This window comes from Pipistrellus hanaki (genome assembly GCF_964339955.1).
Source record: "Pipistrellus hanaki genome assembly, chromosome: 4".
NCBI classification, from domain to species: domain Eukaryota; kingdom Metazoa; phylum Chordata; class Mammalia; order Chiroptera; family Vespertilionidae; genus Pipistrellus; species Pipistrellus hanaki.
In genome coordinates, this window is record NC_140506.1 from 58,293,705 (window position 1) to 58,309,001 (window position 15,297).

General features: G+C 37.4%; 1 long non-coding RNA gene across 1 annotated transcript in view; it reads right to left on the minus strand.

Annotated features, from left to right (window-relative positions):
- LOC311622107 overlaps positions 1–10,511 on the minus strand; it is a 69,561-nt gene extending 59,050 nt beyond the window's left edge. Inside the window, exon 1 of the long non-coding RNA XR_014794952.1 lies at positions 10,259–10,511. This is a non-coding gene — a long non-coding RNA (uncharacterized lncRNA). The remainder of the gene's footprint in view (positions 1–10,258) is intronic.
- Between the last annotated feature and the right edge of the window lie 4,786 nt (positions 10,512–15,297).

Consider the following 15,297-nt stretch of genomic DNA (forward strand, 5'->3'; position numbering starts at 1 on the left):
TCTCCTCTCTGCCAACATCCCTGCTCCTGCCACCACTGCTCCCACACGGATGGTGTCAGCCCTGCTGGCACCCACTGGTGGCATGGAGCGATTGGGGCCAGTGCCAGCAGTGGATGCAAGCAGGGCCAGCGCCTTCAGGGAGTGTGAGCAGGGGGTGCTGCCCCGATCGCCTCTCAGGAGCAGGGGGAGGTGGAGACACCCTCAGGGCCAGCAGCCACCCCTGGCACCCATTGTCAGTGCTGGGTGATCAGGACTGGCACCGGGCATTGACAGCGGGTGGGAGTGGGGCCAGCACCGGCACTGGGTGTGAGCGGTGGCTCTGGCACCAACAGCAGGTGCAAGCAAGGCTGTCGCCAGCAGTGAGTGCAAGAGGCAGTTGCCAGCCCCAATTGCCCCTCAGGATCAGGGGGAGGGGGAGAAGCCCTGAGCTATAAAAGCACAAGGCCAGAGATGGGCAAGGGAATGCTTATAATTATAACCATAAAAATAGGCTTGGTGATGTGGCAATAGAGAATACCAAGGTTGAAACAACAAATGCTGGTTGGTAGGATCAAGGGAGGGGAGATATTAAACTTTGTCATTTTAGTCAAAGCCACTTTTTCAACCTCTCTTTCTAAATTTTAATTCTGTTATTAATTCTATTACTTCTTTTTGTGTGTCAAATGAAAGTAACGATAAATATGGCGTTAAGTCACTCATTTCTTCACCTATTCAAAAAAAAAATATTTATCAATGGATACTAAAGATGCCGTGGGATTAAAAGGCAAATAAGATTGGTCTCTGACCTCAAGAATTTCACAGCCTTGCAAAGGAAACAGACAGGTCAATAAGGAGTCATAGAGCAAGGTATAGGGACCATGAGAAACTACTCCAGCAGCACAGAAGAGAGACTTCTGAGATAACTGGAGGTGACATTAGGAGGGGCTTCTGAGCAGGGTTTTGAAAACCAAATAGAAAATAGAAAAGAGCCTTCCATGACTCATTCAAATTATAAATCTAGAGGGTGGCAGCATACCCCTAAAGATCACCTGCTAAATTATATCATTTCACTAAGTGTTCAGCTGAACCAGACATTCATTTTACACAGCTCTGTTTTCTCCATCTTGTTCATGATGTCATCTTGAGCAGCTACTTCAAATGCCTGGAATCAAAATGCTCTATTAGGTTCCTCTGACCTCCCCATGTAGGATAACTAGCTGAGGAAGAAGTTAGTTTGCATTTGTTCCTAGAAAATTCAATCAGACCCTCATAATCTGTCACTGACTTTTTTCCTAAATGCTAACAATCCACTTGTTTAATAGTCTGTTTAAGGTTTTGCCATTAATTTACTACATCATACTCATCCATCTGTTACTTGTCTGTTTATAGAGGATGAAATCAGGTTGGGAATCAATACCTCCTTTGGAAAATGTTTTAAGGAGATGATAGTGTTTGAGAACCACTTTTATGCTAAGAAAACTGAGGAGAGAAAGGACTGCCTACGACAAAGGTTGAAGATAGATAAGGCAAGATAAATGGAAGAAAAAGAAAACTTTGGCCTGAAGAAATGGAGTGTTATTTAAGAAGTTTGCATTCAATTCATGAAGGGGAGGAATCCAGGTCAGCCTGGGTAAAGTCCTAGAAGTCAAAGATTATGTCTTGGTTCCGACATCTGGTGAAGGGCTCTCTTAGAGCTTGAGATAAAAAGCAGACTTAACTGGAGAAAAACTTGGAAACCACTGTTAAATGAAACAAAGGAAATTATTTTCTATGACATCAGCTGGACTCTGCCAAATCCCAATTTGCCAATGTTTACAATTAAGAACTTGAATACACAAAAGTCTTGATTCCACAGCACTTCAGTAAGGCTGCCAAGAATCTGGAATAACTCCTTCAAGGAAAAGGGGAAAAAATCAAATGGACGACAGAAAGAATCATAGCTCAACCCACATAACAGAGGGTTAAAGAAATTGTATCAAGTGGGTCAGCGTAGGCCTATTTGATAATCAAGCCACTAATTGCTTTTTCTTCCCTTAATTGTAAATGTTTAATCCCATGTGTTGTTTTATTTGATTGCCTTAGTGCCTACATTATTTTTTCAATCTTAAAATCAAAATACCACTTAATGCCACTTTACCAAAGCTAAAAATACTGCATGGTCAAGGATGAGGGATGGTCAAGAAAGAGAGTTCCTTTGATCGTTTTTGAGTTAAATATCAGTTTTCAAAAGAAGTTATGTTTAAACGGAGTATCTGATGAGCAGAAAATCCAATATTCTTTGTTCAGTTTTGCAGGGGAAATAGGAAATAAAACCTAGAAATCCTGAAATTGCCCAAATTAAAACAATCTGATTAAATTTCTTCTCAACTTAACATTAGGAACAATCTATTATTATTCCAAGACTAGCCAGCCCTGAAAAACAAATGTGTTTTCTTTAGAAAAGTCAGCTAAGGCAAGTAGCACAATATGCCAATTGTTGCAGTTTAGAAATATCATTAAAATACTCTTTCCAGTTCAGCAACAACAAAAAAAAATTTTTTTAACCAGTATTAATTTCAAAATAGCAACTCAACGATAAAATTATATAGTGGATACTTCATGGTGGGTATTGTCCTCTCTATTGTTATATATGCTCTCAACAGTCAACCATATTAAAAAAGCAAGGAATTTTGAAAACTAAGCTACATGAATAGTTCAGATTGAAATTAAATATATACAACGTTAATCTGACATATTTAATAGTGAATAATTATTATTATGCTACACAGAAATTACATATAATGGACAATTTATTTATCGAAACTAGTATTTTAAACACTTTTTTTCTCTTAATTTCTCAGTGCCTACTGTCACTGTTTCTTGCTGGTGTTCATCGTTTTATGGTAGACTTTCATTCTTATCATTGTATACAGACAAGTTAAAACAAGATTTTAGACTTGTCACTTCAAATTCAGGCTCAAGTCTCTAGTCTGAGAAACTGTGGGCCCTCCAGTGCGTAGCCCACCCATTGTTACCACAGGCCTTCAAATGCCAGACTACTCTTACCTCAGGACTCTTAGACGTATGACACCTGAAGAACCAAGGGAATGAAAATGTAGGTTACAAGTCTGTGGAGGAACTAGTGCGGTGGCAAGTGCGTGCTGGGAGCAGTGCACAGTGACAGGTGGGAGAGCAGGTCAGTCCACCCGGCTTGATGAAAAGGGGAGAGCAAGGCTCCAGAGAGGGAGCAGACATGGGTGTAAAGGCTGCACCCTGATACCTTCAGAGGAAACAGTGACCTGTCCTGTTGTCATTTGGCTCTACTTTCTCCCTGACATTCAGCCCCAATATCACCAGATGCCTTCAAAAGAAGGGATAGTTTATCTCCACATTATTTCACCTTTTTTTTTTTTTTTTTAATCTTGAGCACTGCCTAGCACCAGGATTTAACATAATGCCCCACATGCTGTAGGAACTCAATGAATAGTTACTGAATACAATAATTTTACTCACTTGGAAAGAAACTGCTCAGCATTAGGTGTACATTGCTCACTATAATCAGGCCACTGACTGGTTGACCAATTAGCCATAGAGAACTAAGTTGTTGTTCCAGAAGCAGTCCAGGCATCAGGGGCAGAGCAGGAGGAACATGTGCCCAAGCCCAGTCCCGGATTGTTCATCCGGTGTTCTAGGTACAAAACAGGTAGAAATCAATTTACTGTCTTAAATCTACATTTTGTCTTAAGTAACTGTGAATTTGATCCTAATAGCAGATGCCTGCTAGACATTAAGGCAGACAGTTACTATACTACCTTGGTTTTCTCATATTTAAGAAGATGAACCAAAGGACTTATATGCATGCATATGGGCAAAACAATGGACACTGACAGGGGTGAGTGGGGGAGGGGGGAGTGAGAGCATGTGGGTTGGGGTGGCCAGGGAGTGGTCAATGAGGGGAAAAGGAGACTTTAAACAATAAGGATCTTAAATTAAAAAAGAAGAAGGGCCTTATTCATTTCACTAAATTTTTTAAGTGGGTCCGCCCTACAAAGAATCATGCTAGTCATGTGAATGGAGAGGAAAGATGACAGTGTTGCACCCCCTATTTGCTTCAGGAGCTGAGACCATCCTAAACAGGTAGGTGTCTTTCCTCCTCTAAATGGGCACAAGAAGGGTATTTAGGAACATCTCTTAATAAAAATGTTAACCACATAGTTCTTCACTTCCACTTTCTTTTCTTTAAATCTCTTTGGGTTTAGCAAGGACACCAGTGAAATGCTTTACATTCCCTAGAGTTAGAAAGCTTTTTTATTTCTAATCTAAACCCTGCCTGCTATAGCTTTAATCCCTTTCCTCTTATTCTATTCTTAAGGAAGACAGAGAAAAACCATTCATCTTCCTCTATATAATAGACCTTCATGTATTAAAGATTTCAGTCTTTATTTCTCCAGGTTACATTATGCCAATTCCTTTCATTTCACTCATATATCTTATTTTCTCAAGCTTTTAAGTTAATTTCATTTTACTCCTCTTGGACTCTAAGGATAATGAAATAGTCAAGCAGCCCCTTTCAGATTCTAATTGGGTAATAAACCTTCAGGGAAGGAAGTATTTTTAAATCTCAAATCAGAATTTCACATGATCTAGGATATAAATATTTTTGGAGAACAGGAGGAAGTTGGAAAGCACATGCAACATTGGCACAGAAAGCATGGGAAGAAGTGGGAAAGTACCATTTGGGTGCTATTATTTTATAAAAGAAAACTAAGTCATGTGTCACAGCAAATAAGGAAAAGATGCAAGATTAAAGTCACAATTAAAACAACCAGCTGCTGATTCCTGGTTTTCTACCAAATTGCTGTCAAGTGACAAAGATCTCTGATCATAGTAATCTAGACTGAACTTTTTAAAAAATCACATTATCACAGCTTAATTGGGCAGTGGGAATTCACAATATACTGTTTTCATATTAGTTTTTCTGGAAAGTCTTCTAGTTTTCTTCTCTTTCCTTTCCAATTACATTCTGCAAAAGAGCTCCTCTGCACTGATATATTCAGGAAAACATCTGAACTTGTTAATTTACTAGAGCTCTTACGATACCATGTATATGAAATATTAATTAGCATGTATATGAAATATTAATTGCCTAAATTCCATATCTGATGAATACATAAATAAAGTGTGGCATAATCATTCGATGGAATATTATTCAGCTACATAAATGAGTGAAGTACTGATACATGCTACATACCACAGATGAACTTTGAAAATATTAACTGAAAGAAGACAGACACAGAAATCCACATGTTATATGATTTCATTTATATGAAATGTCCAGCATAGGCATTTCCATAGAGAGAGAAGACAGATTTGTGGTTGCCAGAGGCTTTGGTGAACAGGGATAAGGAGTAGCTGCTTATTGGGGACAGCATCTCGTTTGAGATGACAAAACAGTACTGGAACTAGAGAACCGTGATAGTTGCAAAACACTATGAATGTACTTAATGCCCCCAAATTACATATTTTAAAATGGTTAATATGGTAAGTTTTATGTTATGTGTATTTTACTACAATAAAGAAAATATTACTGTATTTTCGGAGACTGTATGTATTAACACAAAACAAGGCAGAGCTAGAGGTAGGATACAAGAGGCCACTCCAGCAAGTTGGTAATCAGCCATTTGAATATTTATTGAGAGCTTGCTGTGAGCAGCATACTGGCCTGGGTTCTGAGACACAGCAGCCAATAGAGGCAAATGTGGCCTCTACCCTGGTACAGCAATTGCCTGCAGCATCCCTTCTTCCATTTCTTCTCTTCTACCAGATACACTTATTTTTAGAGGTAAAATAAGAGAAACAAATAATGACTGGACTCTATTGATCCACCAAATATACCTATATATTTGAAAACAAAACAACTAAAAATGAAGCAAACAGCTGCTTAAACACATTAAAGTTCATCTTTGGTCCTAAATAAAGTTAACCTCAGGTTCTAAATAAGGACCTTACAGGATGCATGAAAACAAGAAGGGATAGTATATAGTGTATCTGCACGTGATATTACAGACAGGGATCCTCTCTATCTTACATACCCTTTATCATAAAGACTAAAACACACACGATAGTTTGGATTACTGTTCAATAATCACTCACTCTCTCTTCCCTTCCCCACCCCTCCCTGAGTAAGGTGTATTCCCCTGCCACACGGATTCAGGGCTTGGCCAATGGAACCTTAGAGGATAATGGAGGTGGAGGTCTTAAATGAGTCTGAAAGCACTTGTGCTTCTGTTCTCTGCCATAGGAATATGCTCTGAGCAGACACTGGTCTGAGGACAGTGGAAAGCACATAAAGCAGATATAACCTCAACTAGCAACCTGTAGAAGAGATTCCCAAATGTTCTAGACTGGATGAAACTGTCAAATATAGAGCATGGGACATGAGAAACATGTCATGCTGTAAAACAATTAAGTTTTTTTTTTAGAATATTTTAGTGTAACATTATTATGGTAACGGTGATAATACAACACATACATTGAAATAAATTCACTCAGAATTGTCCCACAATGAGACAATACTTAAACAGTTAAAAACAGCTAACTATCAATAATAAAGTAGCTATTTCTCTCCATGTTTTCTTATTCAGTTATACATTTAGTATTAAAAATTATCAACTGTGTAAAATGAAAATTTAAAGTTTGTAATCTAACTTTTATCTATTAGTATAACTGGTAAAATTGGCAAGGATCTTAAGATTTCTTAACTGGGATGGTAAGGAATATAGAAACTATAACATTTGCTGCATATATGCTGATATAATGAGGTTCCAATAAACATCTTGATGAAAGCAAATTAATCACTAATTTACACTTTCTTTTTGCAAATTAGCAAGATTGGGTTTAAATGAAATGAAAAATGTACTTAAGTATGCTATCAAAGCAGGATCTCTGGTGGCATGGTTTCAGACATTTCTGTTACTAATTTCCATGTTTTCAGGGCCCAGGAAGGGCTCATAAAACAATGTCACCTTTTTTGTTTTTGTTGTTGTTAATCTTCATTTGAGGATATTTTTCCCATTTATTTTTAGAAAGAGTGGAAGGGACGGAGAGAGACAGAGAAACATCAATGTGAGATGCATCAATTGGTTGCCTCCTGCATGCGCCCTGACTGGGGCAGGGGATTGAGCCTGCAACTGAGCTACATGCCCTTGACTGGAATTGAACCCAGGACCCTTCGGTCCATGGACCAATGCTCTAACCCCCGAACCAAACTAGTTAGGGCCAATGTCACCTTTTTTTGTAAAATTTTCCTATGAAATATTCAAGTTTATAGGGAAACATTTGGAACATTCGAAAAACCTTATGTTTTTCTAGAAAGAAAATTGGAAACAATACATACATAAAATATAGTGACTATTAAGATATTTATGAGCCGAAACTGATTTGGCTCAGTGGATAGGATTCACCATAAAGTCCTTTAAACAGATAGCAAAAATGCATTTGCTAAAATTTAATTTTTTATGAAATCTGGTTTTAAAATATTTGATTCTTGGTTTTTTAAATTTTCAATAAAGTAAAAATTTATAGTTATTTCATTAACATAATAGCACATATAATACAATAGCTAGCATAATGCCAAATGTTGAAACTCTATAAGTATCAAAGTAAGAAGCAGGATGAGAAGATGCCTAGTAGTACCAGTGTAGCTCACCTTGCTCTGGAAGGATCAAAACAGAGCACCTCATATTTTAGAAGTATCAAAAAAAGAAGGCAATGTTATTCCTGTTTATAGACATATGACTATCTCTATTGAAAATCAAAGGTAAACAATTGAGAAAGTACTAGAAGAAAACAAAGTATTCAGCTGGATGCAAAATAAATATACAAAAATCAATATCTTTCTATGTTACTATAAAAGTAGAAAAATATATCGATAATTGGAACAAAAAGTACAAAACACCCTGGGGAAATTTTAACCAGAAGAATATAGTTGCTATAAGAAAGAATATAAAACTTTACTGAAAGACATAAAAGAAGACTTGAAAAACTAGTTTCATTTCATTTTTGGATGGGAAGACTCGATAGTATAAAAGTATGTTTTTCATTAAATTAATCTATAAATTCAATGTCATAAAAATCAATATCCCTGCCTTACTTTGAAAGTTGGGTCCTTAATTGGAGCAAGGGAAAGTGAAAGGCCTCTTAAATATTCAAATATATTAAGGCTACAATAATGAAATATTCAGGATCAGCACAGAAATAGTCAGAATTAATGCAACTAAATTGACCCAAATGTATAGAAATGAATGTGCCATTTGGTAGATGATATTCCAAACCAGTGGAGGGAAAAATGAACTACTGCAATGAACAAGCCTTTTTGAAAAAAAGATAAATATTTGGAAAAATAATTAAACTAAATCCATGCTTTAGATCTTATTACAAAATAAATTCCATAAGAATTAAAAAGTTATATACAAAGGCAAAAAATAATTTTATAAAGAAATTAAAGAAACAATGGTAAACATTTTTATATACTTAAAATGCAGGAGGAATTTCTAACTAAGCATGATATGAAACCTAGAAGCAATAAAATAAATTATGGATAGATAGGTTCCCATAAAAATGTAAAAGTTCTGCAAGGCAAAAGATAGAATAAAGAAAACAGAAGCAATCAGGGAAAAGTATGGACAATACACAGAAAAGACAAAAATCTAGTATGTCTAATAAGTATTAACATATATATATATTAAAATCAGTATTTTAAAAATCAAATAACCCAATACGGGGGGAAATGTACATATATTGGCAACCCATAGAAAAAATACTATGTGGCAATCAACTTATGAAAAGAAGCTAAACCAAAAAATTATAAATTTAAATTAAAACAGGATTACCAAAGATTAATGATGGATGCTAGCCAGTATTGAAAATTATCTAGAGAGATGTAGCTTAATAAAAACTTTATTTGGCCAAGCAACTAATAGCATATTGATTGACAAAATATTTATTAGAAATCCACTAAAAATTTAAAAGGTCAGAACCTCTGACCGAGCAATATCACAAGTACTAATTTAGAGAATAGAATCAGAAGAGGTGTAGGGGGATGAGAATGAGGGAGACAGGGAAGAGGAATAAGAAGAGGAGTAGGAAGGGGAGGAAAAAGATAAAGAGGGGGAAGAGGAAGAAGGGAAGGAATGGGAGAAAGCCTAAGAAGGAAGGGAGTGGGAGGAGAATTCCACAAAAATTTTTAAATAAACTTGAAGAATATACACAAACTGTTAGTTATTTCTGGAGGGTAGTGAGATAATAGGGGAATGTCGCCTTACTGTAAATATTTGTACAGCGTATAATTTTTAATAACAAGAATATATTACTTTTGACATAATCAAATATTTTAAAGTAAAATGAAAATGCAAGCAAGCTTAGAAAGAGAGCACTTCTTCTTAGTTGATTTCTTTGCCACCTTTTCTCTGCTGAGTGAATATCTAGAGCCCGTACAGGAAAAACTTCTGATTTCCATCCTAATAGTTGTGACCATTTCATCCCCTCTGTTCCTGCACTGCAAACAGAGGAGTAAGAAATGGTCTCCATCAAAGCTTCACCCCTTAACACCCAACACTGACACTATCTCCCCAAAGAGCTCAGATTGTTGATTTTAAGAGCCATTAGGCAAGAAATGTTGGAAAGCTAGCACTGAGTTATATAAATAATGATCAGAAAGGAATGCAAATGATTGTGCTTTGCCAAGTCAGCAATCTAAGAATCCTGTTGGGGAAGGAACAGAAAGTTGTTTATATCAAGATTGTTTTTGATGTTTCCAATAAATCTGAAAATCAAAGAACTTGCTTGGACAGGCCTGCTCCTTATTAATACTTTGGAAACGTCTTATCAGCAAAAGGCCTCCTAGGAGTTGTTATCCTTGCTCTGCAGAGTGAAGAGGAGGGTTTTCACTTTTGAATGAAAATTTTTGCTCTTTCCTAGCATTGGTTCAGTAGCATAAAAATTCAGTTTAGTGTTGACTTCTATATAATAAACAATATATACCTGTTCATTTGTATGCTTCTACATATTTATATATTCACAGATAAAAATGAAAGAAACCTGAAAAATATATGTTAGTAACTAATTCTCCCAATCAATATATAAGTTATTGAAAAACAATTATGTCAAGGTTCCCTGCAGAATTATTTTCTCCCCACTGATAAGCATAGAGATGACTCCAGAAACTGAAATCCAATACCAAACTAGCTTCAGTGACTTGGAAATCGTTTAGGAATGTGTGTGTTGGATGGACATTGCATACCTTGGGTGTCCCTGAGTGTCCTCCATGAAGAAAGGCAACAGCTTGCTTCATTACTCCCTTTTCATCTTCTGGATGACATCTCTCATAGACAACTGTAATTCACAGTCACTTCAAGTCAAACCTCATTTATGCATTTAGAAGAAAGTAGTCTTTGTCTTTTGTAGTCTGCTTCAAGATTGATCTTTAAGTGAAGTATGGGATCATTTAGACAGGTCAAAAATGCAAAATGAGGGGTCGTCTCTGAGTAAAACTCCACCACAGCTGACCTGGGAAAGAAAGAAATATTGGTACCAGGTGTTCAAGGGTTAACATTAGAGGCAGATCATGGCTGAGTATCATCAGAGAATGTACAAACGAGAAAGGATGTTAATTCAAAAGATGTCTTGAATTCATTCAATTTAGGACAAAAACATACCGTGGTGGACATTATCAGTGCTAATATTCAGGTCTTCCTCCTGCACACAGAAGACTGCGCCTCCAGGCACACTTGTGATTGGGCTGGGCCTAATGCTAATTCCAGTCAGTTTTATGAGTGGAAGTGCTGAATGCCTGTTCCCGGCAAAAATATTTAATTGCTGGCATGAGACCCTACAGAACTCTCCACTTGCTGTTTTGATCATACAAACACATTATAAAATGGCAGTGTCATGAGATGATGGTGGTGTTGTTTTTTTTGTTTGTTTGTTTTGATTAAACCTCACCCATGGATATATTTTTCCATTAATTTTTTTTAGAGAGTGAAAGTAAGGGAGAGAGAGGGAGGAGGAGAGAGAGAGAAAGAGAAATATCAGTGTGAGAGAAACACATCGATTGGTTACCGCCTACATGCTCCCTGACTGGGGCCGGGGATTGAACTTGCAACCCAGGCACATGCCCTTAACGAGGAAAGGAACAGTCAATCCTGTTCCTGCATGGCCCAACACTCTAACCACTGAGTGCACTAACCAGGGCTGGTGGTTCATTATTCATTCTTGGTCTCTGAATGACTGTGAAGGGCAGAGATCTCATTGGTGTAGTCTTGTGTTAAGCCAATAAGATTTGAGTGATCTGTTATAATTACAAAATCCAATCTGTTCTCACTAACACATATGCTTGATCATGATATAGATAAAAGATCTTTTTAGTGCCACCATTATGGACAGCAAAGATGAGTTGGGGCTTAGTATTATAATTTCAAATATAGAATAAAGTTTATGACATAGTTAGCTATGCACATAAATAAGCATAGAAATAAATAGGTGGATAAAAATAATTTTATAGATAATTTACATAAACTAATAATTAGGTTTTTCAATTTGCCTTTCATTTTCAAATACCTGTAACTTTATTTACTTCTCTAGCCTTGGCCAACTAATTAGTTATATTTAAATGAACTCTGATTAAAAACTAGAATGTATAGTTTAAAAGATTTACAATATATATGTATACTATTGTAACTGGGATAATCACCTTTTTACTCATATATCTTGGAAATTTGGGGTTAATGTGTAGATAGAGCTTTTAACCCCCTCTGATAAAAATAGAATAAAACTGAGTTTGTTCTAAAGCAAGCATGTCAAACTCAAAGACTAACACGGGCCAAATAAACAAGGTTTAAGTTTATGTGGGCTGCAAAGAAACAAAAGCTTCAATTTTCATAGAAACGTAGGTTTATTTCAATGGAGACATGCTGAATACAGAGGGCTGAAATAAATGAGTAATCATTAACATAAAATAGAACATTTTAATAAAAATTAATATTTTTTCTTGAACATTAACTTAACAGACACTGAAAATCTACACAAATTAACAAGTGTAATGAAAATAAACCTGTTTTTCTTGTTCTCTGAGAGCAAAATATTTCCTGATGCACACACCAAACAAGTCAGTCCAAGACTAATGTGACGTGGCAATTGGCTGCTAAAATATTCACTGCTAGTATTAGTGGAGAAAAATGGTGCACCTGTGCATAAGGCAAGTAAGGGAAATGAATGCAACACTATTATAGTAATCAGTCATTAGCAAACGTTGTAGTTTGTTATTAATAATTATGTATAACAGGATATTGTAAAAAGTAAGTTACAAAATTTTTGTTAAAACGTTTCTTACATTCTGTTATATTGTCTGGGTCACAAAAATATTTGTTGTGGGCCACATGTGGCCCATGGGCCGAGAGTTTGACATGTTTGTTCTAAATGAAACAAGATCTCAAGTGCATCTTTCCTGTTGCCTAGAAATCTCAGCTTAGATGTCTAAGCTAAAAACACTGGGTGCAAAGAGAATAACTATCTAGCCGGGCCATTGTGGCTCAGTGGTTGAGCGTCAACCCAATAACCAGGAGGTCACTGTTTGATTCCGGTCAGGGCACCTGTCTGGGTTATGGGCTCGATCTCCAATATGGGGCATGACGGAGGCAGCTAATCAATGATTCTCTCTCATCTTTGAGTTTCTATCTTTCTCCTCTCCCTTCCTTTCTGAAATTAACTTTTAGAAAGAGAGCAAGAACTATCTAAATTAAGCTGTCACATCACTTACACTGAACTCACCATCACACTGGCTCTATTCCCACCTATCGCCCACTGATGCCCCACCTTCCTTCCATTGACAATGAAAGAGGGTGAGAACAATGGGAGAGGGCACTAGCCAGATCAAGAGGTTCCAAGGGCTCCCCACAGGTCTGCAGCAGATAATGGGGAAAGGAAATCTTAGGAAAACCTGATTATTTTCCCTGGAACTAGGGCTCACAGAGCTTGGTTTACAACTCTCTCCTGATACCAATTGGCCCTGACTAAGGGTGAGAGAGCCCCTGGTGGAAGCGGGCACATAACCAATGGCAGGCAAAGAGCCCTGCCTGCAGGGAGCCAGCTCCACCAGGGCCTGGACCTGAGGGGAAACCTGAAAGCATCAGCAGGGAAAACCACCTGCATCAGAGAGCTGCTGGTGGGAAGTTCTCTTCGGTGAAGCTTCTTCCTCTCAGCAGAGTGGCCTGTGAGAGGAAGAGCACTTGGGTAGCTGCCATGTAGGAACAGCAACACCAGCTTGGTCGGATTAGACTTATTCCTCCTCCTGCTTCACCATCCTGGGCTACCTGGCACTTTAGGAAGACGAAGAGAAGCTTAGTGCAAAAATTTCCCCCTGCTTCAGTGTATCTTCTAGTGAAGAATAGTTCGCATAGGCAGTCTCGGAGCTAAAGAAAATGTGGCCTTGATTTAATGTCCACTCTTCTTTCCACGACAGGAGCAGATAGTTGCAACAGAATTACAGAACAGAGTAGATTTTACTCACTATCCACTGGAAGTCCCAAATTATGTGATTCATAGCAATAGTTACCGGGCTGTTTCAAAAATATTCATTTTCTCTGTTTAAAGCTGTCAGAATCAAACTGTTGGGTTGCAGCCTGATATAAAATTAACTTTCAAGCCTACCTCTACTGCCAAGAGTAAAAACTTAGAACCATAAAATTGGATGGTTTACTATGCTATAGTTAACTTTACAGTTAGCATTATTAGTTTTCTTCTAAGGAAGAGCACAGTATTAGATGTGGGACATATTGCTCAGTGCCATGCAGTCACAGAGAAACCTATTTGCAGACGTTACTGAAATTGTACCAGCTGGAAAGGAGGAACAAATAATTATATACACAGGTACACAGATTACACGAGTCAAAAAAAAAAAATGAAGCAGACAGGACAATGACCATCCGGGTTTTCTTAGGCAGCACAGAATGTGGTACTTGTACATCTTAGTTATGATGGTACTGAAACCTACAAAGACATCCTCAGTCATCACCTCGGCCCTTTATTTTAACTACAAGGAAAGGTTATGTTCTACTCTGTGTCAGTAAGAAATGGATTTTGTTTTCTATTTTCAAGGTTCTGTTTTAATTAAGAAATTCTACTCCATGGAATTCTTTAATCTTTAGAAATCAATTTTATAACCAAATCTGTGTTCCTTCTACCCTTTGGCTGAAGTTTTTAAGAAAATGTACTCTGTAGCCAACTTCTTTTATCCCTTTGCTATGTTAAGATATATAAGGGGTTGGCAAAAATAGGTTTATATCTCTCCATATGGAAAATAATACAATAATTAATAAATCATAATACAAGAATAAACTCTGTGTCTTGCATACTCACAACTATAAATCTATTTTTGTCACCCCATAGATACATACATACTTCTGCCATTATGGAATTGGTTTTCAAGGTAGGCAATGGGGAAAGTGAAGTATTATGAAAGGACCTTAAGGCAGCAAGAAACTTTTTTAAATATATTTTATTGATTTTTTACAGAGAGGAAGGGAGAGGGATAAGAGTTAGAAACATCGATGAGAGAGAAACATCGATCAGCTGCCTTGTGCACAATCCCTACTGGGTATGTGCCCGCAACCAAGGTACATGCCCTTGACCGGAATTGAACCTGCGACCCTGAAGTCTGTAGGTCGACGTTCTATCCACTGAGCCAAGCCAGCTAGGGCAAGAAACTTATTTCTTCAACACTCCTAACTTCCTGGAGTTTGCTTACGTATTATCCATTTCTTTCCTCCTCATGATGATTAATTGTTAAACCATTAAAATAAAGTAAAAATTCTGTGTTCTTTCTTTGTTTACAGAAAGCAAAGGAATACTGGAAGAACTGCATCTGAATCCTCAACCAGAATCATATCATTGAAAGAGAAAACACACACACACACACACACACACACACACACACACACAGAGGAAACATGTCACAGCACCACTGAACAAGGAAGGATTCCAGGGTTGGTTAAAAAAGGAGACCTTCAAGAGAGAACTCCAGAGCCCTAGGACCACACATGGGGCCAGATTGGAATGAACGAGGAGAACGTCACACCATAGCAATTAACTCATACACAATCTAAAAGGTGCTTGTTCCGCCTCCCCTTTTGCAGATAGTGTGGATGGATTTGCATTTAGGTAAAGCATCATGCCACAGTAAGCATACCCAACCCAGTAAGGTCATGTTATAGTACACAGTATGTTTCTAATTGATTTTCTCTTGAAGGACATATGGCCAGACTAATTCTCCTTCCCGGAGTTCAG